Raw genomic sequence first — 27,347 nt, 5'->3', positions numbered from 1 at the left:
ATGCTCCATGCCCTTTTCATCACAATGCTCCATGACCCCTGTCATCACAATGCTCCGTGACTCCAGTCATCACAATGATTCATAACGTTTGTCATCAAAATGGTCCATACCCGCGTCATCGCAAGGCTCTGTGACCTTTGTAACCACAATGCTCCATGAACTTTTCATCACAATGCTCCGTGACCCTTGTCATCACAATGCTCCATGTCTTTGTCAGAACAATGCCCCATGACCCTTGTCATCACAATGTGCCAAACGATTTTCATCACAACATTCCACAACCTTGTCATTGCAATGCTCCATAAACCCTGTAATCACAATGCTCCATGCACTTCTCATCAAAATGCTCTCTCACCAGAGATATCACAGTGTTCCATCAATAGTCATCAGAATACTCCCTCACGCCTGTAAACACAATATTCCATGACTCCTGTCATCACAGTGCTACATCCCTTTATCATCACAATGTTCCATGACCATTGACATCAAAATATTCCATAACCCCTGTCATCAAAATGCTCCATGACCATATTCATCCCAAAGCTCCATGACCCCTGACATCACAATGTTCTATAACCACAGTCATCACAATATTCCATTACACTTTTCATCAAATTGCTGCATGACCCTGTCATCAAAATGCTCCCTGCCCTACTCATCACAATGCACCACACACTTGTCATCAAAATGCTCCATGACCTTTGTCATCACAAAGCTCCATGACACTTTGCATCACAATGATCCATGTCATTGTCATCACAATGCTCCATGAACCCTCTCATCACATTGCGCCATGCCCTTGTCATCACAAAGCTCCATGACACTTTTCATCACAATGCTCGATGTCCTTCTAATCACAATGCTCCATGCCCTTGTCATTACAATCCTCCATGACCCATGTATCACAGTGTTCAGTGCCCTTGTCATCACAATGCTCCATGCCCACTCTCATCACAATAATCCATGAAATATTTCAGACCAGTGCTCCATGCCCTTCTCATCACATTGCTCCATTACACCTGTCGTAACAATGCTCCATGAACCCTGCCTTCACAATGTTCCACGGCCTTGTCATCACAAGGCTCCATGACAATTGTCATCACAATGCTCCAAGACCCCTTTAATCACCATGATCCATGCACTTGTCATCACAAAGCTCCATGATGCATGTAATCAGAATGTTCCATGGCCTTCTCATCACAATGCTCCATGCCCTTGTCATCACAATGCTCCAAGACCCTTGTAATCATAATGCTCCATGCCCCATTTCATCTCAATGCTCCATGAACCCTGTCATCACAGTGCACTATGCCCATCATCATAATGCTTCAGGCTATTGTCATCACAATAACATCAAAATGCTCCATGACCTCTGTCATCACAGTGCTCCAAAACCTTGTGATCACAATGTTCCATAACACTTATCATCACAACACCCCATGACGCTCATCATCACAATTATCCATGGTCTTCTCATCACAATGCTCCATCACATTTGTCATCACAATGCTCAATACACTTGTCATCACAATGCTCCCTGACACTTGTCGTCAGTGTGCTCCTTGAACCCTGTCATGACAAGGCTCCATGCCTTTTTCATCACAATGATCCAGGCCGTTTGCATGATAATGCTCCAAGACCCCTGTAATCAAAATGCTCGATGCCCTTGTCATCACAAAGCTCCCAGACTAATGTCATCAGAATGCTCCATGGCCTTCTCATCACAATGATCCATGCCCTTGTCATCACAATGCTCCAAGACCCCTGTAATCACAATGCTCCATGCCCATTTTCATCTCTATGCTCCATGGACCATGTCATCCCAATGCATCATGCCCATCATAATAATCCTTCCGGCTATTGTCAGCACAATGAAATCAAAATTCTCCATGACCTCTGTCATCACAGTGCTCCATGACCCCTGTCATCACAGAACTCCATGAACATTTTCAGCCCATTGCTCCATGACATTTGTCATTACAATGATCCATGCCCTTGTCATCCCAATGCTCCATGACACCTGTATTCACAATGCTCTGTGACGCTTGTCATCACAGTGCTCCATGACACCTGTCGTCACAATGCTCCATGCCTTTGTCAGCAAAATGCTACATGATATTGTCATTGCAATGCTCTATGCGCTTGTCATCACAATACTCCTTTGCCATTGTCATCAAAATCCTCCATGAACATTGGGATCACATTGCTTCATTCCCTTGTCATCACAATGCTCCATGCTCCTTGAAATCAAAATGATCCATGACCTCAGTCATCGCAATGCTCTAAACCCTTGTGATCACAATGTTCCATAACACTTGTCATCACAACACTCCATGATGCCTGTCATCACAATACTCCATGCCCTTTTCATCACAAAGCTCCATGACCTTTGTCATCACAATTCTCCATACACTTGTCATCAAAATGCTCCCTGACAATTGTCGTCAGAATGCTCCTTGAAACCTGTCACGAAAAGGCTCCATGGGTTTTTCATCACAATGCCCCATGCCGTTTTCATCACAATGCTGCATGCTATTGTTATCAAAATACTCCACAAGCTTGTCATCAGAAAGCTCCATGACCCTTGTCATCACAATTCTCCATGCACTTGTCAGCACAATGCTCCCTGACCCTTGTCATCAGAATGCTCCAAGCCATTGTCATCAGAAAGCTCCATTATATTTATCATCAAAATCCTCCATTACATTTGGCATCACAATGCTCCCTGCCATTGTCATCGCAATGGATCATGACATATGTCACCACAGTGCTCCCTGACACCTGTTTTCACAGTACTCCATGACCTTCTCATAACAACGCTCCATGCCCTTGTCATCACAATGCACCATGTCCACTGTCATCACAATAATCTATGAAATTTGTCAGACCAATGCTCCATGCCGCTCTCATCACAGTGCTCCAAGCCCTTTTCATCACAATGCTACATGACCCCTGTCATCACAATGCTCCGTGACTCCCTTTATCACAATGCTTCATAACATTTGTCATCACAATGGTCCATGCCCGCATCATCTCAAGGCTCTGTGACCATTGTAACCACAATGCTCCATGAACTTTTCATCACAATGCTCCGTGACCCTTGTCATCACAATGCTCCATGCCTTTGCCAGAAAAATGCTCCATGACCCTTGTCATCACAGTGCGTCACGCACTTTTCGTCACAATGGTCGACAAATTTGTCACCGCAATGCTCAATAAACTTTGGAATCACAATGCTCCATAACCTTCTCATCACAATGCTCCATTATCCCTGTCATAACAATGCTCCATGCCCCCTGCCATCACAATGTTCCACGGCCTTGTCATCACAAGGCTCCATGACACTTGTCATCACAATGCTCCAAGACCCCTGTAATCACAATGCTCCATGCCCCTTTTAATCTCAATGCTCCATGAACCATGTCATCTAAATGCATCATGCCCATCATCATATTACTTCCAGCTATTGTCAGCACAATTAAATCAAAATTCTCCATGACCTCTGTCATCACAATGCTCCATGACTCCTGTCATCACAATTCTCCATGAACTCTCTCATCACATTTCTCCATGCCTTTGTCATCACAAAGCTCCATGACACTTGTCATCACAATGCTCGATGCCCTTCTCATCACAATGCTCCATGCCCTTGCCATCACAATGCTCCATTACCCCTGTCATGACAATGCTCCATGACCCCTGCCATCACGATGATCCATGGCCTTGTCATCACAAGGCTCCATGACCCTTCTCATCACAATGCTCCATTAACTCTGTCATAACAATGCTCCATGACCCCTGCCATCACAATGTTTCACGGCCTTGTCATCACAAGACTCCATGACCCTTGCCATCACAATGATCCAAGACCCTGGCAATCACAATGCTCCATGCCCTTGGCATCACAAAGCTCCTTGACGCATGTCATCAGAATGTTCCATGCCCTTTTCATCACAATGCTCCATGCCCTTGTCATTACAATGCTCCAAGACCCCTGTAATTACAATGCTCCATGCCCCTTTTCATCTCAATGCTCCATGAACCCTGTCATCTCAATGCACCTTGCCATCATCTTAATGCTTCATGCTATTGTCTTCACAATGAAATAAAAATGCTCCATGACCTCTGTCATCATAATGCTCCAAACCCATGTGATCACAATCTTCCATAACACTTATCATCACATCACACCCTGACGCTCATCATCACAAATATCCATGGTCTTCTCATCACAATGCTCCATGAAATTTGTCATCACAATGCTCAATACACTTGTCATCACAATGCTCCCTGACACTTGTTGTCTGTATGCTGCTTGAACCCTGTCATGACAAGGCTCCATGCCTTTTTCATCACAATGATACATGCCTTTTTCATCACAATGCTCCAAGACCCCTTTAATCAAAATGCTCCGTGCCCTTGTCATCACAAAGCTCCATGACGCATGTCAGCAGAGTGCTCCAGGGCATTTTCCTCACAATGCTGCAAGCCCTTGTTATCACAATGCTCCAAGAGCCCTGTAATCACAATGCTCCATGCACCTTTTCATCAGAATGCTCCATGAGACTTGTCATCACAAATCTCCATGTTCTTCTCATCACAATGCTCCAGAACCTTGTCATCACTATGCTCCATTCCCTTGTCATCACAATGCTCCATGACCCCTGCCTTCACAATACTCCATGAACATTTTCAGCCCAATGCTCCATGACCTTCTCATCACAATGCTCAATGACCAATATCATCACAATGCTCCATGACCACTGTCATCAGAAAACTCCATGACACCTGACAACACAATGATCCGAGACTCTTGTCATCACAATGCTCCATTCCCTAGTCATCACAATTCTCCATGACCCCTCTCATCACAATAATCCTTGAACATTTTCAGGCCAATGCTCCATGACCCTTGTCATCACAATGATCCATGCCCTTGTCATCTCAATGATCCATGACCCCTGTATTCACAATAATCCGTGACGCTTGTCATCACAGTTCTCCAAGACCCCTGTAGTCACAATGCTCCATGCCCTTGTCATCACAAAGCTCAATGACGCATGTCATGAGAATGCTCCTTGGTCTTCTCCTCACAATGCTCCTTGCCCTTGTCATCACAGTGTTCCTAGACCCTTGTAATCACAATGCTCCATGCCCCTTTTCATCAGTATGCTCCATGAGACTTCTCATCACAAGGCTCCATGGTTTTGTCATCACAATGCTCCAGGACATTGTCATCCCAATGCTTCACGACCTTGTCATGAAAATTCTCAATGGCCCTTGCCATCATAATGCTCCAAGCCCTAGTCATCACAAAGCTCCATGACACATGTCATCAGAATATTCCATGGAATTCTTATCAAAATGATCCATGCCCTTGTCATCACAATGCTCCAAGTACCCTGTAATCACAATGCTCCATGCCCCTTTTCATCTCAGTGCTCCATGGACCATGTCATCACAATTCATCATGCCCTAGTCATCACAATGCTCCATTATATTTGTCATCACAATCCTCCATTACATTTGGCATCACAATGCTCCCTGCCACTGTCATCGTAATGGACCATGACATATATCATCACAATGCTCCCTGACACCTGTCTTCACAATACTCCATGACCTTCTCATCACAATGCTCCATGTGCTTGTCACCACAATGTACCATGTCCACTGTCATCACAATAATCTATGAAACTTGTCAGACCAATGCTCCATGCTCCTGTCATCACAATGCTCCATGCCCTTGGCATCACAAAGCTCCTTGACGCATGTCATCAGAATGTTCCATGCCCTTTTCATCACAATGCTCAATGCCCTTGTCATCACAAAGCTGCATGACACATGTCACCAGAATGTCCCATGGCCTTCTCATCAAAAGGCTCCATGCCCTTGTCCTCACAATGCTCCAAGACCCCTGTAATCACAATGCTCCATGCCCCTTTAATCTCAATGCTCCATGAACCCTGTCATCAAAATGCATCATGCCCATCATCATAATGCTTCCAGCTATTGTCAGCACAATTAAATCAAAATTCTCCATGACCTCTGTAATCACAATGCTCCATGACTCCTGTCATCACAATACTCCATGAAAATTTTCAGCCCAGTGCTCCATGACGCTTGTCATCACAATGATCCATGACCATATCATCCCAATGCTCCATGACCCCTTTATTCACAATGCTCCGTGACGCTTGTCATCACAGTGCTCCATGACACCTATCATCACAATGCACCATGCCTTTGTCAACAAAATGCCTCATGACCATGTCATTGCAATGCTCTATGTGCTTGTCATCACAATCCTCCAAGAATCTTGGGATCACATTGCTTCATGCACTTGTCATCACAATGCTCCCTCCTCTTCTCATCAAAATGCACAACGCCCTTGTCATCAAAGTTCTCCATGACTTTGTCATCACAAAGATCCATAAACGCTCTCATCACATTGCTCCATGCACTTGTCATCACAAAGCTCCATGATGCATATCATCAGAAAGTTCCATGGCCTTCTCATCACAATGCTCCTTGCCCTTGCCATCACAATGTTCCATTACCCCGTCATCACAATGCTCCATGACCCCTGACATCAGGATGTTCCAAGGCCTTTTCATCACAAGGCTCCATGACCCTTCTCATCACAATGCTCCAAGACCTCTAAAATCACAATACTCCATGCCCCTTTTCATCTAAATAAACCATGAACCCACTCATCACAATGTACCATACCCATCATCATAATGCTTCATGCTATTGTCATCACAATGACATCAAAATGCTCCATGACCTCTGTCATAACCATGATCCAAACCCTTGTGATCACAATATTCCATAACACTTGTCATCACAATGCCCCATGACGCCCGTCATCACAATTATCCATGGTCTTCTCATCACAATGCTCCATGACACAAGTCATCACCATGTGCCAGGCGCGTGTTTTCACAGCGCTCCACAAACTTGTCATCACAATGCTCCATAAACCTTGTCATCACAAGGCTCCATGCACTTCTCATCAAAATGCTCTCTCACCACTGATATCACAATGTTACATCACTATTCATCACAATACTCCCTCACCCCTGTCATCACAATGTTCCATGACTCCAGTCATCACAATGCTACTTGCAATTATTATCACAATGTTCGATGACCCCTGACATCACAATGTTCCATAACCCCTGTCATCAAAATGCTCCATGACAATTTTCATCAAATTGATCCGTGACCCCTGACATCACAGTGTTCCCTAACCCCTGTCATCCAAATGTTCCATGACCCTTTGCATCAAATTGCTCCATGACACTGTCATCACAATGCTCCCTGCCCTTCTCATCAGAATGCACATCGCCCTTGTTATCAAAATGCTCCATGTCCATTTCAACACAAAGTTCCATGACCCTTGGCATCACAATGCTCCATGTCATTGTCATCACAATGCTCCATGAAAGCTCTCATCACATTGCTCCATGCCCGTGTCATCACAAAGATCCATGACACATGTCATCAGAATGCTCCATCCCTTCTCCTCACAATGCTCCATGACCCCTGCCATTACGATGTTCCATGGACTTGTCATCACAATGCTCAATGACACTTCTCATCACAATGCTCCATGACTTTTGTCATCACAATGCTCAATACACTTGTCATCAAAATGCTCCCTGACACTTGTCGTCAGTATGCTCTTTGAACCCTGTCATGACAAGTCTCCATGACTTTTTCATCACAATGATCCATGTCGTTTGCATGATAATGCTCCAATACCCCTGTAATCAAAATGCTCCATGCCCTTGTTATCAGAAAGCTCCATGACTCATGTCATCAGAATGCTCCATGGCCTTCTCATCACAATGCTCCATGCCCTTGTCATCACAATGCTCCAAGACCCCTGTAATCACAGTGTTCCATGCCCCTTTTCATCCCACGGATCCATGAACCCTCTCATCAAATTGCACCATGCCCATCATCATAATGCTTCATGCTATTGTCATCACAATGAAATCAAAATGCTCCATGACCGCTGTCATAACATTGCTCCAAACCCATGTGATCCCAATATTCCATAAAACTTGTCCTCACAATGCCCATGATGCTCGTCATCACAATTATCCATGGTCTTCTCATCACAATGCTCCATGACCTTTGTCATCACAATGCTCAATACACTTGTCATCAAAATGCTCCCAGACACTTGTTGTCTGTATGCTCCTTGAACCCTGTCATGACAAGGCTCCATACCGTTTTCATCACAATGATCCATTCCCTTTTCATCACAATGCTCCAAGACCCCTGTAATCACACTGCTCCATGCCCTTGTCATCCAAAGCTCCATGACGCATGTCATCAGAATGCTCCATGGCATTCTCATCACAATGATCCATGACCTTACCATCACAATGCTCCATTACCCCTGTCATTACAAAGCTCCTTAACCCCTGCCATCATGATGTCCCATGGACTTGTCATAACAAGGCTCCATGACACTTCTCATCACAATGCTCCAAGACCCCTGTAATCACAGTGCTCCATGCCCCTTTTCATCAGTATGCTCCATGAGACTTGTCATTATGAGGCTCCATGATTTTCTCATCACAATGCTCCAGGAGCTTGTCATCACATTGCTTCATGCCCTTGTCATAAAAATTCTCAATGGCCATTCTCATCATAATGCTGCAAGCCCTAGTCATCACAATGCTCCATTATATTTGGCATCACAATGCTCCCTGCCAATGTCATCACAATGGACCATGACATATGTCATCACAGTGCTCCCTGACAGCTGTCTTCACAATACTCCATGACCTTCTCATCACAATGCTCCATGCCCTTGTCATCACAATGCACCATGCCCACTCTCATCACAATACTCTATGAAACTGGTCAGACCAATGTTTCATGCCCCTGTCATCACAATGCTCCATGCCCTAGTCATCACAGTGCTCCATGACCCCTGTCATCACAATGCTCCGTGAATCCAGTCATCAAAATGCTGCATAACGTTTGCCATCACAATGGTCCATGCCCGCATCATCACAAGGCTCTGTGACATTTGGAACCACAATGCTCCATGAACTTTTCATCACAATGCTCCATGACCATTGTCATCACAATGCTCCATGCTTTTGGCAGGAAAATATTCAGTGTCCCTTGTCATCACAATGTGCCGCACGCTTTTCCTCACAAAGGTCCACATATTTTCATTGCAATGCTCCATAAACCTTGTAATCACAATGCTCCATGCATTTCTCATCAAAATGCTCTCTCACAAGAGATATCACAGTGTTACATCACTAGTTGTCACAATACTCCCTCACCCCTGTAATCACAATATTCCATGAACCCTGTCATCACAATTCTACATCCCCTTATATTCACAATGTTCCATGACCCCTGTCATCAAAATGCTCCATGATGCTTTTCATCCCAAAGATCCATGACCCCTGACATCACAATGTTCTATAACCCTTGTCTTCAAAATGTCCCATTACACTTTTCATCAAATTCCTGCATAACCTTGTCACAAAAATACTCCCTGCCCTTCTCATCACAATGCACCACACCCTTGTCATCAAAATGCTCCATGACCTTTGTCATCACAAAACTCCATGACCCTTGGCATCACAATGCTCCATGTCATTGTCATCACAAAGCTCCATGACACTTGTCATCACAATGCTCGATGCCCTTCTCATCACAATGCTCCATGTCCTTGTCATTACAAACCTCATTGACTCATGTATCACAGTGTTCCGTGCCCTTCTCATCACAATGCTCCATGCCCACTCTCATCACAATAATCCATGAAACATTTCAGAACAATGCTCCTTGCCCTTCTCATCACAATGCTCCAAGACCCTTGTAATCACAATGCTCCATGCCCCTTTTCATCTCAATGCTCCATGAACCCTTTCAACACAATGCACCATGCCCATCATCATAATGCTTCAGGCTATTGTCATCACAATGAAATCAAAATGCTCGATGACCTCTGTCATCACAATGCTCCAAACTCTTTTGATCACAAAGTTCCATAACCCTTATCATCACAACACCCCATGACGCCCATCATCACAATTATCCATGATCTTCTCATCACTATGCTCCATAACCCTTGTCATCACAATGCTCTATACACTTGTCATCACAATGCTCCCTGACACTTGTCATCAGTATGCTCCTTGAACCCTATCATGACAAGGCTCCATGCCCTTTTCATCACAATTCTCCAAGACACCTGTAATCGCAGTGCTCCATGCACTTGTCATCACAGAGCTCCATGACGCATGTCATCAGAATACTCCATGGCCTCCTCACAATGCTCCATGCCCTTGTCATAACAATGTTCCAAGACTCCTGTAATCACAATGCCCCATGCCCCTTTTCATCAGAATGCTCCATGAGACATGTCATCACAATTCTCCATGGTCTTCTATTCACAATGCTACATTTCCTTGTCATCACAATGTTCCATGACCCCTGTAATCACAATACTCCATGAACATTTTCAGCCCAATGCTCCATGACCTTCTCATCACAATGCTCCATGACCAATATCATCACAATGCTCCATGATCACTGTCATCACAACACACCTTGACCGCTGACAACACAGTGATACGGGACTCTTGTCATAACAATGCTCAATTCCCTACTCATCACAATGCTCCATGATCCCTGTCATCACTATACTACATGAACATTTTAAGCCCAATGCTCCATGACGCTTATCATCACAATGATCAATGCCCTTGTCATCCCAATGCTCCATGACCACTGTATTCACAATGCTCAGTGATGCATGTCACCAAAGTGATCCATGACACCTGTCATCACAATGCTCCATGCCTTTGTCAGCAAAATGCTACATGACCTTGTCATTACAGTGCTCTATGCGCTTGTCATCACAAAACTGCATTACCATTGTCATCACAATCCTCCATGAACCTTGGAATCATATTGCTTCATGACATTGTCATCACAATGCTCCATGCTCCTTGAAATCAAAATGATCCATGACTCTGTCATCACAATGCTCCAAAATTTGTGATCACAATGTTCCATAACACATGTCATCACAATGCTCCCTGACACTTGTCCTCAGAATGCTCCTTGAACCCTGTCACTAAAAGGCTCCATGCATTTTTCATCACAAAGCCCCATGCCATTTTCATCACAATGCTCCATGCCATTGTCATCAAAATACTCCACAATTTTGTCATCAAAATGCTCCATGACCCATGTCATCACAATTCTCCATGCACTTGCCAGCACAATGCTCCCTGACCCTTGTCATCACAATGCTCCAAGCCATTGTCATCACAAAGCTTCATTACCTTTGTCATCAGAATCCTCCATGACACTTGGCATCACAATGCTCCATGCCATTGTCATCACAATGGGCCATTACATATGTCATCACAATGCTCCCTGACACCTGTCTTCACAATACAGCATGACGTGGTCTTCACAATGCTCCATGCCCTTGTCATCAAAATGCGCCATTCCAACTTACATTGCAATAATCCATGAAAATTATAAGACCAATGATCCATGCCCTTGTAATCACAATGCTCATGGCCTTGTTATCAAAATGTTCCGTTACTCCAGTCATCACAATTCTTCATGACCTTTGTCATCAAAATGTTCCATGTCCTCATCATCAACAGTCTCTGTGACATTTTTAACCTCAATGCTCCATGAAATTTTCATCACAATGCTCTTTGGCACTTGTCATCACAATGCACTATGCCTTTCTCAGCACAATGCTCCATGACCGTTGTCATCACAATGCACCATGCACTTGTCAGCCCAAAGATCCATGACACGTCATCACAATGCACCATGCGCTTGTCATCACAGTGCTCCACAATCTTGTCATCACAATGCTCCATGCACTTCTCATCAATATGCTCTCTCACCACTGATATCACAAAGTTACATCACTGTTCATCTCAAAACTCCCTCACCCTTGTCATCACAATGTTCCATGACTCCTGTCATCACAATGCTACATGCACTTATCATCACAGTGTTCGATGGCCTATGACATCACAATGTTCCATAACCCCTGTCATCAAAATGATCCATGACCCTTTTCATCAAAATGCTCCATGTCCCCTGACATCACAATGCTCCATAGCCCTTGTCATTACAGTGCTCCATGACGCTCGTCATCTCAATTATCCATGGCCTTCTCATCACAATGCTCCACGGTCTTGCCATCACAATGCTCCATGCCCTGGTCATCACAATGCTCCATGTCCCTTGTGATCACATTTCTCACGTCCTTTTCTTCACAATGCTCCATGACAGTTGTCTTCACAATGTTACATGTATTTGCCATCAAAATACTCCATGCACATATCATCGCAATGCCCCATGACCCCTGTCATAGCAAGCTCCATGCCTCTGTCATCACAATGCTTCACGACCTTTTCATCAAAATTCTCAATGGCCGTTGTCATCAAAATGCTCCATGACACTTGTCATCACAATGCTCCAAGCCCTTGTCCTCACAATGCCCAATTACCATTGTCATCACAATCCTCCAAAACACTTGGCATCACAATGCTCCATGCCATTGTCATCACAATGGAACATGAAATATGTCATCACAATGCTCCCTGACAACTTTCTTCACAATAATCCATGACATTGTCATCACAATGTGCCATGCCCAATGTCAACACAATTATCCATGAAACTTGTCAAACCAGTGCTCCATGCCACTGTCATCACAATGCTCCATGCCCTTGTCATCACAATGCTCCATGAAACCATTTCTCACAATGCTCCGTGACTCCAGTCATCACAAAGATTCATGACCTGTGTCATCACAATGATCCATGCCCTCATCATCACAAGGCTCTGTGAACATTGTCACCAAAATGCTCCATGAACTTTTCATCACAGTGCTCCGTGACACTTGTTACCACAACGCTCCATCCATTTGTCAACTCAATGCTCCATGACCCTTGTCATCACAGTGTTCCATGCGCTTGTCAGTGCAGTGCTCCATGACCCATGTCATCACAATGCTCCATAAACCTTGTCATCACAATGCTCCTTGCACGTCTTATCCAAATGCTCTCTCACCACTGATATCAAAATGTTCCCTCACTAGTCATCACAATATACCCACTCCCCTGTCATCACAATGTTCCATAACACCTGTCATTAAAAAGCTCCATGACCCCTGACATCACAATATTCCATAAACCCTGTCTTCAAAATGTTCCATGACCCTTTTCATCAAATTGCTCCATGACACTGTCATCACAATGCTCCCTGGCCTTCTCATCACAATGCACAACGCCCTTGTCATCAAAATGCTCCATGAATTTGTCATCACAAAAATCCATGACCCTTGTCATCACAATGCTCCATTTCATTGTCATCACAGTGCGCCATGATCACTCTCATCACATTGATCCATGCCGTTGTCGTCACAAAGCTCCATGATGCATGTCATCAGTATGATCCATGGCCTTCTCATCACAGTGCTCCATGCCCTTGCCATCACTATGCTCCATTACACCTGTCATCACAATGCCCCAAGACCCCTGTAATCACAATGATCCATGCCCCTTTTCATCTCAATGCTCCATGAGCCCTGTCTTCACAATGCACCATGCACACCATCATAATGCTTCATGCTATTGTCATCACAATGAAATCATAATGCTCCATGTCCTCTCTCATCACAATGCTCCAAATCCTTGTGATCTAAATGTTCCATAACACTTATCATCACAACGCCTCATGACGCTCCTCATCACAATTATCCATGGTCTTCTCATAACAATGCTCCATGACTTTTGTAACCACAATGCTCAATACACTTGTTATCACAAAGCTCCCTGACACTTGTCCTAAGTATGCTCCTTGAGCCCTTTGATGACAAGGCTCCATGGCCTTCTCATTCCAATGCTCCATGCCCTTGTCATCACAGTGCTCCACAACCCCTGTAATCACAAGGCTCCATGACCCTTTTCATCAGAATGTTCCATGAGACATATCATCACAAGGCTCCATGGACTTCTCATCACAATGCTCCAGTACCTTGTCATCACAATGCTCCATTACACCTGTCATCAAAATACTCCATGAACATTTTCAGCCCAATGCTCCATGAACTTCTCATCACCATGCTCCATGAACCCTGTCATTACAAAGCTCCATGACCCCTGTCATCACAATGCTCCATGCCATTGTCAGCAAAATGCTACATGACATTGTCATTAAAATGCTCTATGCACTTGTCATCACAATACTCCATTACCATTGTCATCACAATCCTCCATGAACCTTGGGATCACATTGATTCATGCCCTTGTCATCACAATGCTCCCTGCTCCTTGAAATCAAAATGATCCATGACCTCTGTAATCACAATGCTCCAAACACTTGTGGTCACAATGTTCCATAACACTTGTCATCACAATTCTCCATAATGCCTGTCATCACAATATTCCATGCCCTTTTCATCACAATGCTCCATGACCTTTGTCATCACAATTCTCAATACACTTGTCATCACAATGCTCCCTGACTCTTGTCGTCAGAATGCTCCTTGAACACTGTCACAAAAAGGCTCCATGCATTTTTCATCACAATGCCCCATGCAGTTTTCATCACAATGCTCCATGCCATCGTCATCAAAATACTCCATTAGCATGTCATCAGAATGCTCCATGACCTTTGTCATCACAATTCTCCATGCACTTGTCAGCACAATGCTCCCTGACCCTTGTCATCACAATGCTCCAAGCCATTGTCATCACAATGCTCCATTACATTTGTCATCACAATCCTCCATGATACTTGGCATCTCAATGCTCCATGCCATTGTCATCACAATGGGCCATTACATATGTCATCACAATGCTCCCTGACACCAGTCTTCACAATATTGCATGACCTGGGCTTCACAATGCTCCATGCCCTTGTCATCACAATGTGCCATTCCAAATGTCATTGCAATAATCCATGAAACTTATTAGACCAATGCTCCATGCCCTTGTCATCACTATGCTCCATGCCCTTGTTATCACAATGCTCCATGACCCATGTCATCACAATGCTCCGTGAGTCCAGTCATCACAATGCTTCATGAACTTTGTCATCACAGTGGTCCATGCCCTCATCATCAACAGTCTCTGTGACGTTTTTAACCTCAATGCTCCATGAAATTTTCATCACAGTACTCTTTGACACTTGTCATCACAATACTCTATGCCTTTCTCAGCACAATGCTCCATGACCGTTGTCATCACAGTGCTCCATGCGCTTGTCAGCACAATGCTCCATGACACATGTCATCACAGTGCACCATGCGCTTGTCATCACAGTGCTCCACAATCTGGTCATCACAATGCTCCATTAACCTTGTCATCACAGGGCTCCATGCACTTCTCATCAATATGCTCTCTCACCACTGATATCACAAAGTTACATCACTATTTATCACAATACTCCCCCACGCCTGTCATCACAATGTTCCATGACTCCTGTCATCACAATGCTACATGCACTTATCATCACAATGTTCGATGACCTATGACATCACAATGTTCCATAAGACCTGTCAACAAAATGCTCCATGACCCTTTTCATCAAAATGCTCCATGTCCCCTGACATCACAATGCTCCATAACCCTTGTCATTACAGTGCTCCATGACACTCTTCATCACAATTATCCATGGCCTTCTCATCACAATGCTCCACGGTCTTGCCATCACAATGCTCCATGCCCTGGTCATCACAATACACCAAGTTCTTGGCATCACTAGGTTCCATGACACTTCTCATCACAGTGTTACATGCTTTGTCAGCACAGTACTCCACAAACTTGTCATCTGAATGCTCCATGACACGTGTCATCACAATACTCCATGAACATTTTCAGCCCAATGCTCCATGACTTTCTCATCGCAATGCTCCATGACCAATATCATCACAATGCTCCATGACCACTGTCATCACAACAATCCATGACACCTGACAACACAATGATCCGGGACTCTTGTCATCACAATGCCCCATTACCTAGTCATCACAGTGGTCCATGACCCATGTCATAACAATACTCCATGAATATATTCAGCCCAAACTCCATGATCCTTGCCATCAAAATGATCTGTGCCCTAGTCATCCCAATGCTCCATGACCTCTGTATTCACAATGCTCTGTGACACTTGTCATCACAGTGCGCCATGACACCTGTCATCACAATGCTCCATACCTTTGTCAGCAAAATGCTACATGACCTTGTCATTACAATGCTCTATGCGCTTGTCATCACAATACTCCATTACCATTATCATCACAATCCTCCATGAACCTTGGGATCACATTGCTTCATGCCCTTGTCATCACAATGCTCCATGCTCCTTGAAATCAAAATGATCCATGACCTCTGTCATCGCAATGCTCCAAACCCTTGTGATCACAATGTTCCATAACACTTGTCATCACAACGCTCCATGATGCCTGTCATCACAATACTGTATGTCCTTTTCATCACAATGTTCCATGAACTTTGTCATCACAATTCTCAATACACTTGTCATCACAATGCTCCCTGGATCTTGTCGTCAGAATGATCATTGAACCCTGTCAAGAAAAGGCTCCATGCTGTTTTCATCACAATGCCCCCTGCCATTTCCTCACAATAATCCATGCCATTGTCATCAAAATACTCCAAAAGCTTGTCATCCAAATGCTCCATGACGTGTGCATCACAATTCTCCATGCACTTGCCAGCACAATGCTCCCTGACCCTTGTCATCACAATGCTCCAAGCCATTGTCATCACAATGCTCCATTACCTTTGTTATCAGAATCCTCCATGACACTTGGCATCACAATGCTCCATGCCATTGTCATCACAATGAGCCATTACATATGTCATCACAATGCTCCCTGACACCAGTCTTCACAATACTGCAAGACCTTGCCTTCACAATGCTCCATGCCCTTGTCATCACAATGCGCCATTCCAACTGTCATTGCAATAATCCATGAAACTTATTAGACCAATGCTCCATGCCCTTTTCATCACAATGTTCTATGCCATTCTCAGCACAATGCTCCAGACCGTTGTCATCACAATTCTCCATGCGCTTGTCAGCACAATGATCCCTGAAACGTCATCACAATGCACCATGCGCTTGTCATCACAGTGCTCCACAATCTTCTCATCACAATGCTCCATTAACATTGTCATCACAATGCTCCATGCACTTCTCATCAATATGCTCTCTCACCACTGATATCACAATGTTACATCACTATTCATTACATTACTCCCTCACCCCTGTCATCACAATGTGCCATGACTCCTGTCATCACCATGCTACATGCAATTATCATCACAATGTTCGATGACCTATGACATCACAATGTTCCATAAGCCCTGTCATCAAAATGCTCCATGACTCTTTTCATCAAAATGCTCCATGTCCCCTGACATCACAATGCTCCATAGCCCTTGTCATTACTGTGCTCCTTGACGCTCGTCATCACAATTATCCATGGCCTTCTCATCACAATGCTCCACGGTCTTGCCATCACAATGCTCCATGCCCTGGTCATCACAATGCTCCATGTCCCTTGTCATCAGAATTCTCCACGTCCATGTCATCACAATGCTCAATGACACTTCTCATCACAATTTTACATGCTTTTGTCATCACGATTCTCCATGCACATGTCATCGCAATGCCCCATGACCCCTGTCATAGCAAGCTCCATGCCTCTGTCATCACAATGCTTCATGACCTTTTCGTCAAAATTCTCAATGGCCGTTGTCATCAAAATGCTCCTTGACCCTTGTCATCACAATGATCCAAGCTCTTGTCATCACAATGCTCCATTACCTTTGTCATCACAATCCTCCAAAACACTTGGCATCACAATGCTCCATGCCATTGTCATCACAATGGAACATGAAATATGTCATCACAATGCTCCCTGACACCTGTCTTCACAATACTCCATGACTTTGTCATCACAATGTGCCATGCCCACTGTCAACACAATTATCCATGAAACTTGTCAGACCAATGCTCCATGACCCTGTCATCACAATGCTCCATGCCCTTGTCATCACAATGCTCCAATACCCCAGTTCGCACAATGTTCCATGACTCCGGTCATCACAGGGCGTCATGACCTGTGTCATCACAATGATCCATGCCCTCATCATCACAAGGCTCTGTGAACTTTGTCACCACAATGCTCCATGAACTTTTCATCACAATGCTCCGTGACACTTGTTATCACAATGCTCCGTCCCTTTGTCAACTCAATGCTCCATGACCCTTGTCATCACAATGCTCCATGACCCCAGTTCTCACAATGCTCCGTGTCTCCAGTCATCACAAGGCGTCATGACCTGTGTCATCACAATTATCCATGCCCTCATCATCACAAGGCTCTGTGAACTTTGTCACCACAATGCTCCATGAAATTTTCATCACAATGCTCCGTGACACTTGTTATCACAATGCTCCGTCCCTTTGTCAACTCAATGCTCCATGTCCCTTGTCATCACGATACTCCATGAACATTTTCATCCCAATGCTCCATGACCCTTGTCATCACAATGATCCATGCCCTTGTCATCCGAATGCTCCATGACACCTGTCACCACAATGTTCCATGCCTTTGTCAGCAAAATGCTACATGGCCTTCTCATTACAAGGCTTAAAGAACTTGTCATCAAAATACCCCATTACCACTGTCATCACAATCCTCCATGAACCTTGGGATCACATTGTTTCATGCCCTTGTCATCACAATGCTCCATGCTCCTTGAAATCAAAATGATCCATGACCTCTGTCATCACAGTGCTCCAAATCGTTGTGGTCACAGTGTTTCATAACACTTGTCATCACAACGCTCCATGATGCCTGTCATCACAGTACTCCATGCCCTTTTCATCAAAATGTTCCATGACCTTTGTCGTCACAATTGTCAATACACTTGTCATCACAATGCTCCCTGACTCTTGTCGACAGAATGCTCCTTGAACCCTGGCACAAAAAGGCTCCATGCCTTTATCATCACAATGCCCCATGCCATTTTCATCACAATGCTCCATGCCATTGTCATCAAAATACTCCACAAGCTTGTCATCCAAATGCTCCATGACCCGTGTCATCACAATTCTCCATGCACTTGCCAGCACAATGCTCCCTGACCCTTGTCATCACAATGCTCCAAGCCATTGTCATCACAATGCTCCATTACCTTTATCATCAGAATCCTCCATGACACTTGGCATCACAATGCTCCATGCCATTGTCATCACAATGGGCCATTATATATGTCATCACAATGCTCCCTGACACCAGTCTTCACAATACTGCATGACCTGGTCTTCACAATGCTCCATGCACTTGTCATCACAATGCGCTATTCCAACTGTCATTGCAATAATCCATGAAACTTATTAGACCAATGTTCCCTGCCCTTGTCATCACAATGCTCCATGCCCTTGTTATCACAATGCTCCGTGACTCCAGTCATCACAATTCTTCATGACCTTTGTCATCACAGTGGTCCATGCCCTCGTCATCAATAGTCTCTGTGACATTTTTAAACTCAATGCTCCATGAAATTTTCATCACAATGCTCTTTGACCCTTGTCATCACAATACTCTATGCCTTTCTCAGCACAATGTTCCTTGACCGTTGTCATCACAATGCTCCATGCGCTTGTCAGCACAATGCTCCGTGACACATGTCAACACCATGCACCATGTGCTTGTCATCACAGTGCTCCACAATCTTGTCATCACAATGCTCGATTTACCTTGTCATCACAATGCTCCATGCACTTCTCATCAATATGCTCTCTCACCACTGATATCACAATGTTACATCACTATTCATCACAAGAGTCCCTCACCCCTATCATCACAATGTTCAATGACTCCTGTCATCACAATGCTACATGCACTTATCATCACAATGTTCGATGTCCTATGACATCACAATGTTCCATAAGCCATGTCATCAAAATGCTCCATTACCCTTTTCATCAAAATGCTCCATGTCCCATGACATCACAATGCTCCATAGCCCTTGTCATTACAGTGCTCCATGACGCTCGTCATCACAATTATCCATGGTCTTCTCATCACAATGCTCCACGGTCTTGCCATCACAGTGCTCCATGCTTTGGTCATCACAGTGCTCCATGTCCGTTGTCATCACTATTCTCCACGTCCTTGTCATCACAATGCTCCATGACAGTTCTCATCACAGTGCTCCATGTCTTTTGTCATCACAATTCTCCATGCACATGTCATCGCAATACCCCATGACCCCTGTCATAGCAAGCTCCATTCCTGTGTCACCACAATGCTTCACGATCTTTTCATCAAACTTCTCAATGGCCGTTGTCATCACAATGCTCCATGAACCTTGTAATCACAATGCTCCAAGCCCTTGTCATCACAATGCTCCATTACCTTTGTCATCACAATCCTCCAAATCACTTGACATCACAATGCTCCATACCATTGTCCTCACAATGGTACATGAAATATGTCATCACAATGCTCCCTGACACCTGTCTTCACAATATTCCATGCCCTTGTCATCACAATGTGCCATGCCCACAGTCAACACAGTTATCCATGAAACTTGTGAGACCAATGCTCCATGCCCCTGTCATCACAATGCTGCATGCCCTTGTCATCACAATGCTCCATGACACCAGTTCTCACAATGCTCCGTGACTCAAGTCATCACAAGGCTTCATGACCTGTGTCATCACAGTGATGCATGCCCTCATCATCACAAGGCTCTGTGAATTCTGTCACCACATTGCTCCATGAACTATTCATCACAATGCTCCGTGACACTTGTTATCACAATGCTCCGTCCCTTTGTCAACTCAATGCTCCATGACCCTTGTCATCACAATGTTCCATGGGCTTGTCAGCACAGTGCTCCATGACCCATGTCATCACAATGCTCCATAAAACTTGTCATCACAATGCTCCTTGCACGTCTTATCAAAATGCTCTCTCAGCACTGATATCAAAATGTACCCTCTCTAGTCACCACAATACCCCCACTCCCCTGTCATCACAATGGTCCATAACCCCTGTCATGAAAATGTTCCATGACCCCTGACATCAAAATGTTCCATAACCCCTGTCATCAAAATGTTCCTTGACCATTTTCATCAAATTGTTCCATGACACTGTCATCACAATACTCCCTGCCCTTCTCATCACAATGCACAACGCCCTTGTCATCAAAATGCTCCATGATTTTGTCATCACGAAGAACCATGACCCTTGGCATCACAATGCTCCATGTCATTGTCATCACAATGATCCATGATCGCTCTCATCACATTGCTTCATGCCCTTGTCGTCACAAAGCTCCATGACGCATGTCATCACAATGCTCAAAGCCATTGCCATCACAATGCTCCATTACATTTGTCATCAGAATCCTCCATGATACTTGGCATTACAATGCTCCATGCCGTTGTCATCACAATGGGCCATTACATATGTCATCACAATGTTCCCTGACACCAGTCTTCACAATATTGCATGACCTGGTCTTCACAATGCTCCATGCCCTAGTCATCACAATGCGCCATTCCAAATGTCATTGCAATAATCCATGAAACTTATTAGACCAAGGCTCCATGCCCTTTTCATCACTATGCTCCCTGCCCTTGTTATCACAATGCTCCATGACCCATGTCATCACAATGCTCCGTGAGTCCAGTCATCACAATGCTTCATGACCTTTGTCATCACAATGGTCCATGCCCTCATCATCAACAGTCTCTGTGACCTTTTTAACCTCAATGCTCCATGAAATTTTCATCACAATACCCTTTGACCCTTGTCATCACAATACTCTATGCCTTTCTCAGCACAATGCTCCATGACCGTTGTCATCACAATGCTCCATGCGCTTGTCAGCACAATGCTCCATGACACATGTCATCACAGTGCACCATGCGCTTGTCATCACAGTGCTCCACAATCTGGTCATCACAATGCTCCATTAACCTTGTCATCACAGGGCTCCATGCACTTCTCATCAATATGCTCTCTCACCACTGATATCACAAATTTACATCACTATTTATCACAATACTCCCCCACCCCTGTCATCACAATGTTCCATGACTCCTGTCATCACAATGCTACATGCACTTATCATCACAATGTTCGATGGCCTATGACATCACAATGTTCCATAAGACCTGTCAACAAAATGCTCCATGACCCTTTTCATCAAAATGCTCCATGTCCCCTGACATCACAATGCTCCATAACCCTTGTCACTACAGTGCTCCATGACACTCTTCATCACAATTATCCATGGCCTTCTCATCACAATGCTCCACGGTCTTGCCATCACAATGCTCCATGCCCTGGTCATCACAATACTCCAAGTTCTTGGCATCACTATGTTCCATGACACTTCTCATCACAGTGTTACATGCTTTGTCAGCACAGTACTCCACAAACTTGTCATCTGAATGCTCCATGACACGTGTCATCACAATACTCCATGAACATTTTCAGCCCAATTCTCCATGACATTCTCATCGCAATGCTCCATGACCAATATCATCACAATGCTCCATGACCACTGTCATCACAACACTCCATGACACCTGACAACACAATGATCCGGGACTCTTGTCATCACAATGCCCCATTACCTAGTCATCACAATGCTCCATGACCCATGTCATCACAATACTCCATGAATATGTTCAGCCCAAACTCCATGATCCATGTCATCAAAATGATCTGTGCCCTAGTCATCCCAATGCTCCATGACCTCTGTATTCACAATGCTCTGTGACACTTGTCATCACAGTGCGCCATGACACCTGTCATCACAATGCTCCATACCTTTGTCAGCAAAATGCTACATGACCTTGTCATTACAATGCTCTATGCGCTTGTCATCACAATACTCCATTACCATTATCATCACAATCCTCCATGAACCTTGGGATCACATTGCTTCATGCCCTTGTCATCACAATGCTCCATGCTCCTTGAAATCAAAATGATCCATGACCTCTGTCATCGCTATGCTCCAAACCCTTGTGATCACAATGTTCCATAACACTTGTCATCACAACGCTCCATGATGCCTGTCATCACAATACGGTATGTCCTTTTCATCACAATGTTCCATGAACTTTGTCATCACAATTCTCAATACACTTGTCATCACAATGCTCCCTGGCTCTTGTCGTCAGAATGATCATTGAACCCTGTCAAGGAAAGGCTCCATGCTGTTTTCATCACAATGCCCCATGCCATTTCCTCACAATAATCCATGCCATTGTCATCAAAATACTCCACAAGCTTGTCACCCAAATGCTCCATGAGGTGTGCATCACAATTCTCCATGCACTTGCCAGCACAATGCTCCCTGACCCTTGTCATCACAATGCTCCAAGCCATTGTCATCACAATGCTCCATTACCTTTGTCATCAGAATCCTCCATGACACTTGGCATCACAATGCTCCATGTCATTGTCATCACAATGAGCCATTACATATGTCATCACAATGCTCCCTGACACCAGTCTTCACAATACTGCAAGACCTTGCCTTCACAATGCTCCATGCCCTTGTCATCACAATGCGCCATTCCAACTGTCATTGCAATAATCCATGAAACTTATTAGACCAATGCTCCATGCCCTTTTCATCACAATGTTCTATGCCATTCTCAGCACAATGCTCCAGACCGTTGTCATCACAATTCTCCATGCGCTTGTCAGCACAATGATCCATGACACGTCTTCACAATGCACCATGCGCTTGTCATCACAGTGCTCCACAATCTTCTCATCACAATGCTCCATTAGCACTGTCATCACAATGCTCCATGCACTTCTCATCAATATGCTCTCTCACCACAAATATCACAATGTTACATCTCTATTAATTTATTTACTCCCTCACCCCTGTCATCACAATGTTCCATGACTCCTGTCATCACCATGCTACATGCACTTATCATCACAATGTTCGATGACCTATGACATCACAATGTTCCATAAGCCCTGTCATCAAAATGCTCCATGACACTTTTCATCAAAATGCTCCATGTCCCCTGACATCACAATGCTCCATAGCCCTTGTCATTACTGTGCTCCTTGATGCTCGTCATCACAATTATCCATGGCCTTCTCATCACAATGCTCCATGGTCTTGCCATCACAATGCTCCATGCCCTGGTCATCACAATGCTCCATGTCCCTTGTCATCAGAATTCTCCACGTCCATGTCATCACAATGCTCAATGACAGTCCTCATCACAATTTTACATGCTTTTGTCATCACGATTCTCCATGCATATGTCATCGCAATGCCCCATGAACCCTGTCATAGCAAGCTCCATGCCTCTGTCATCACAATGCTTCATGACATTTTCGTCAAAATTCTCAATGGCCGTTGTCATCAAAATGCTCCATGACCCTTGTCATCACAATGCTCCATGCCTTTGTCATCACAATGCTCCATTACCTTTGTCATCACAATCCTCCAAAACACTAGACATCACAATGCTCCATGCCATTGTCATCACAATGGAACATGAAATATGTCATCACAATGCTCCCTGACACCTGTCTTCACAATACTCCATGACCTTGTCATCACAATGTGCCATGCCCACTGTCAACACAATTCTCCATGAAACTTGTCAGACCAATGCTCCATGACCCTGTCATCACAATGCTCCATGCCCTTGTCATCACAATGCTCCAATACCCCAGTTTGCACAATGCTCTCTGACTCCAGTCATCACAGGGCGTCATGACCTGTGTCATCACAATTATCCATGCCCTCATCATCACAAGGCTCTGTGAACTTTGTCACCACAATGCTCCCTGAACTTTTCATCACAATGCTCCGTGACACTTGTTATCACAATGCTCCGTCCCTTTGTCAACTCAATGCTCCATGACCCTTGTCATCACAATGCTCCATGACCCCAGTTCTCACAATGCTCCGTGACTCCAGTCATCACAAGGCGTCATGACCTGTGTCATCACAATTATCCATTCCCTCATCATCACAAGGCTCTTTGAACTTTATCACCACAATGCTCCATGAAATTTTCATCACAATGCTCCGTGACACTTGTTATCACAATGCTCCGTCCCTTTGTCAACTCAATGCTCCATGTCCCTTGTCATCACGATACTCCATTACCACTGTCATCACAATCCTCCATGAACCTTGGGATCACATTGTTTCATGCCCTTGTCATCACAATGCTCCATGCTCCTTGAAATCAAAATGATCCATGACCTCTGTCATCACAGTGCTCCAAATCGTTGTGGTCACAATGTTTCATAACACTTGTCATCACAACGCTCCATGATGCCTGTCATCACAGTACTCCATGCCCTTTTCATCAAAATGTTCCATGACCTTTGTCATCACAATTGTCAATACACTTGTCATCACAATGCTCCCTGACTCTTGTCGTCAGAATGCTCCTTGAACGCTGGCGCAAAAAGGCTCCATGCCTTTATCATCACAATGCCCCATGCCATTTTCATCACAATGCTCCATGCCACTGTCATCAAAATACTCCACAAGCTTGTCATCCAAATGCTCCATGACCCGTGTCATCACAATTCTCCATGCACTTGCCAGCACAATGCTCCCTGACCCTTGTCATCACAATGCTCCAAGTCATTGTCATCACAATGCTCCATTACCTTTGTCATCAGAATCCTCCATGACACTTGGCATCACAATGCTCCATGCCATTGTCATCACAATGGGCCATTATATATGTCATCACAATGCTCCCTGACACCAGTCTTCACAATACTGCATGACCTGGTCTTCACAATGCTCCATGCACTTGTCATCACAATGCGCTATTCCAACTGCCATTGCAATAATCCATGAAACTTATTAGACCAATGTTCCCTGCCCTTGTCATCACAATGTTCCATGCCCTTGTTATCACAATGCTCCGTGACTCCAGTCATCACAATTCTTCATGACCTTTGTCATCACAATGGTCCATGCCCTCGTCATCAACAGTCTCTGTGACATTTTTAACCTCAATGCTCCATGAAATTTTCATCACAATGCTCTTTGACCCTTGTCATCACAATACTCTATGCCTTTCTCAGCACAATGTTCCTTGACCGTTGTCATCACAATGCTCCATGCGCTTGTCAGCACAATGCTCCATGACACATGTCATCACCATGCACCATGTGCTTGTCATCAGAGTGCTCCACAATCTGGTCATCACAATGCTCCATTTACCTTGTCATCACAATGCTCCATGCACTTCTCATCAATATGCTCTCTCACCACTGATATCACAATGTTACATCACTATTCATCACAATACTCCCTCACCCCTATCATCACAATGTTCAATGACTCCTGTCATCACAATGCTACATGCACTTATCATCACAATGTTCGATGACCTATGACATCACAATGTTCCATAAGCCATGTCATCAAAATGCTCCATTACCCTTTTCATCCAAATGCTCCATGTCCCATGACATCACAATGCTCCCCAGCCCTTGTCATTACAGTGCTCCATGACGCTCGTCATCACAATTATCCATGGTCTTCTCATCACAATGCTCCACGGTCTTGCCATCACAATGCTCCATGCTTTCGTCATCACAGTGCTCCATGTCCGTTGTCATCACTATTCTCCACGTCCTTTTCATCACAATGCTCCATGACAGTTCTCATCACCGTGCTCCATGTCTTTTGTCATCACAATTCTCCATGCACATGTCATCGCATTACCCCATGACCCCTGTCATAGCAAGCTCCATTCCTGTGTCACCACAATGCTTCACGATCTTTTCATCAAAATTCTCAATGGCCGTTGTCATCACAATGCTCCATGAACCTTGTAATCACAATGCTCCAAGCCCTTGTCATCACAATGCTCCATTACCTTTGTCATCACAATCCTCCAAATCACTTGACATCACAATGCTCCATACCATTGTCATCACAATGGTACATGAAATATGTCATCACAATTCTCCCTGACACCTATCTTCACAATATTCCATGCCCTTGTCATCACAATGTGCCATGCCCACAGTCAACACAATTATCCATGAAACATGTCAGACCAATGCTCCATGCCCCTGTCATCACAATGCTGCATGCCCTTGTCATGACAATGCTCTATGACACCAGTTCTCACAATGCTCCGTGACTCAAGTCATCACAAGGCTTCATGACCTGTGTCATCACAATGATGCATGCCCTCATCATCACAAGGCTCTGTGAATTTTGTCACCACATTGC

At 44.4% G+C, this 27,347-nt stretch overlaps 1 long non-coding RNA gene across 1 annotated transcript in view; it reads right to left on the bottom strand.

Annotated features, from left to right (window-relative positions):
* Nucleotides 1-9,713: 9,713 nt before the first annotated feature.
* LOC308610525 overlaps nt 9,714-27,347 on the bottom strand; it is a 926,875-nt gene continuing 909,241 nt past the window's right edge. Inside the window, exon 3 of the long non-coding RNA XR_014014569.1 lies at nt 9,714-9,788. This is a non-coding gene — a long non-coding RNA (uncharacterized lncRNA). The remainder of the gene's footprint in view (nt 9,789-27,347) is intronic.

This window comes from Mesoplodon bidens (genome assembly GCF_964165515.1).
Source record: "Mesoplodon bidens genome assembly, contig: HAP1_SCAFFOLD_46, whole genome shotgun sequence".
Lineage (NCBI taxonomy): Eukaryota > Metazoa > Chordata > Mammalia > Artiodactyla > Ziphiidae > Mesoplodon > Mesoplodon bidens.
This window is presented reverse-complemented; position numbering and strand designations above follow the sequence as displayed.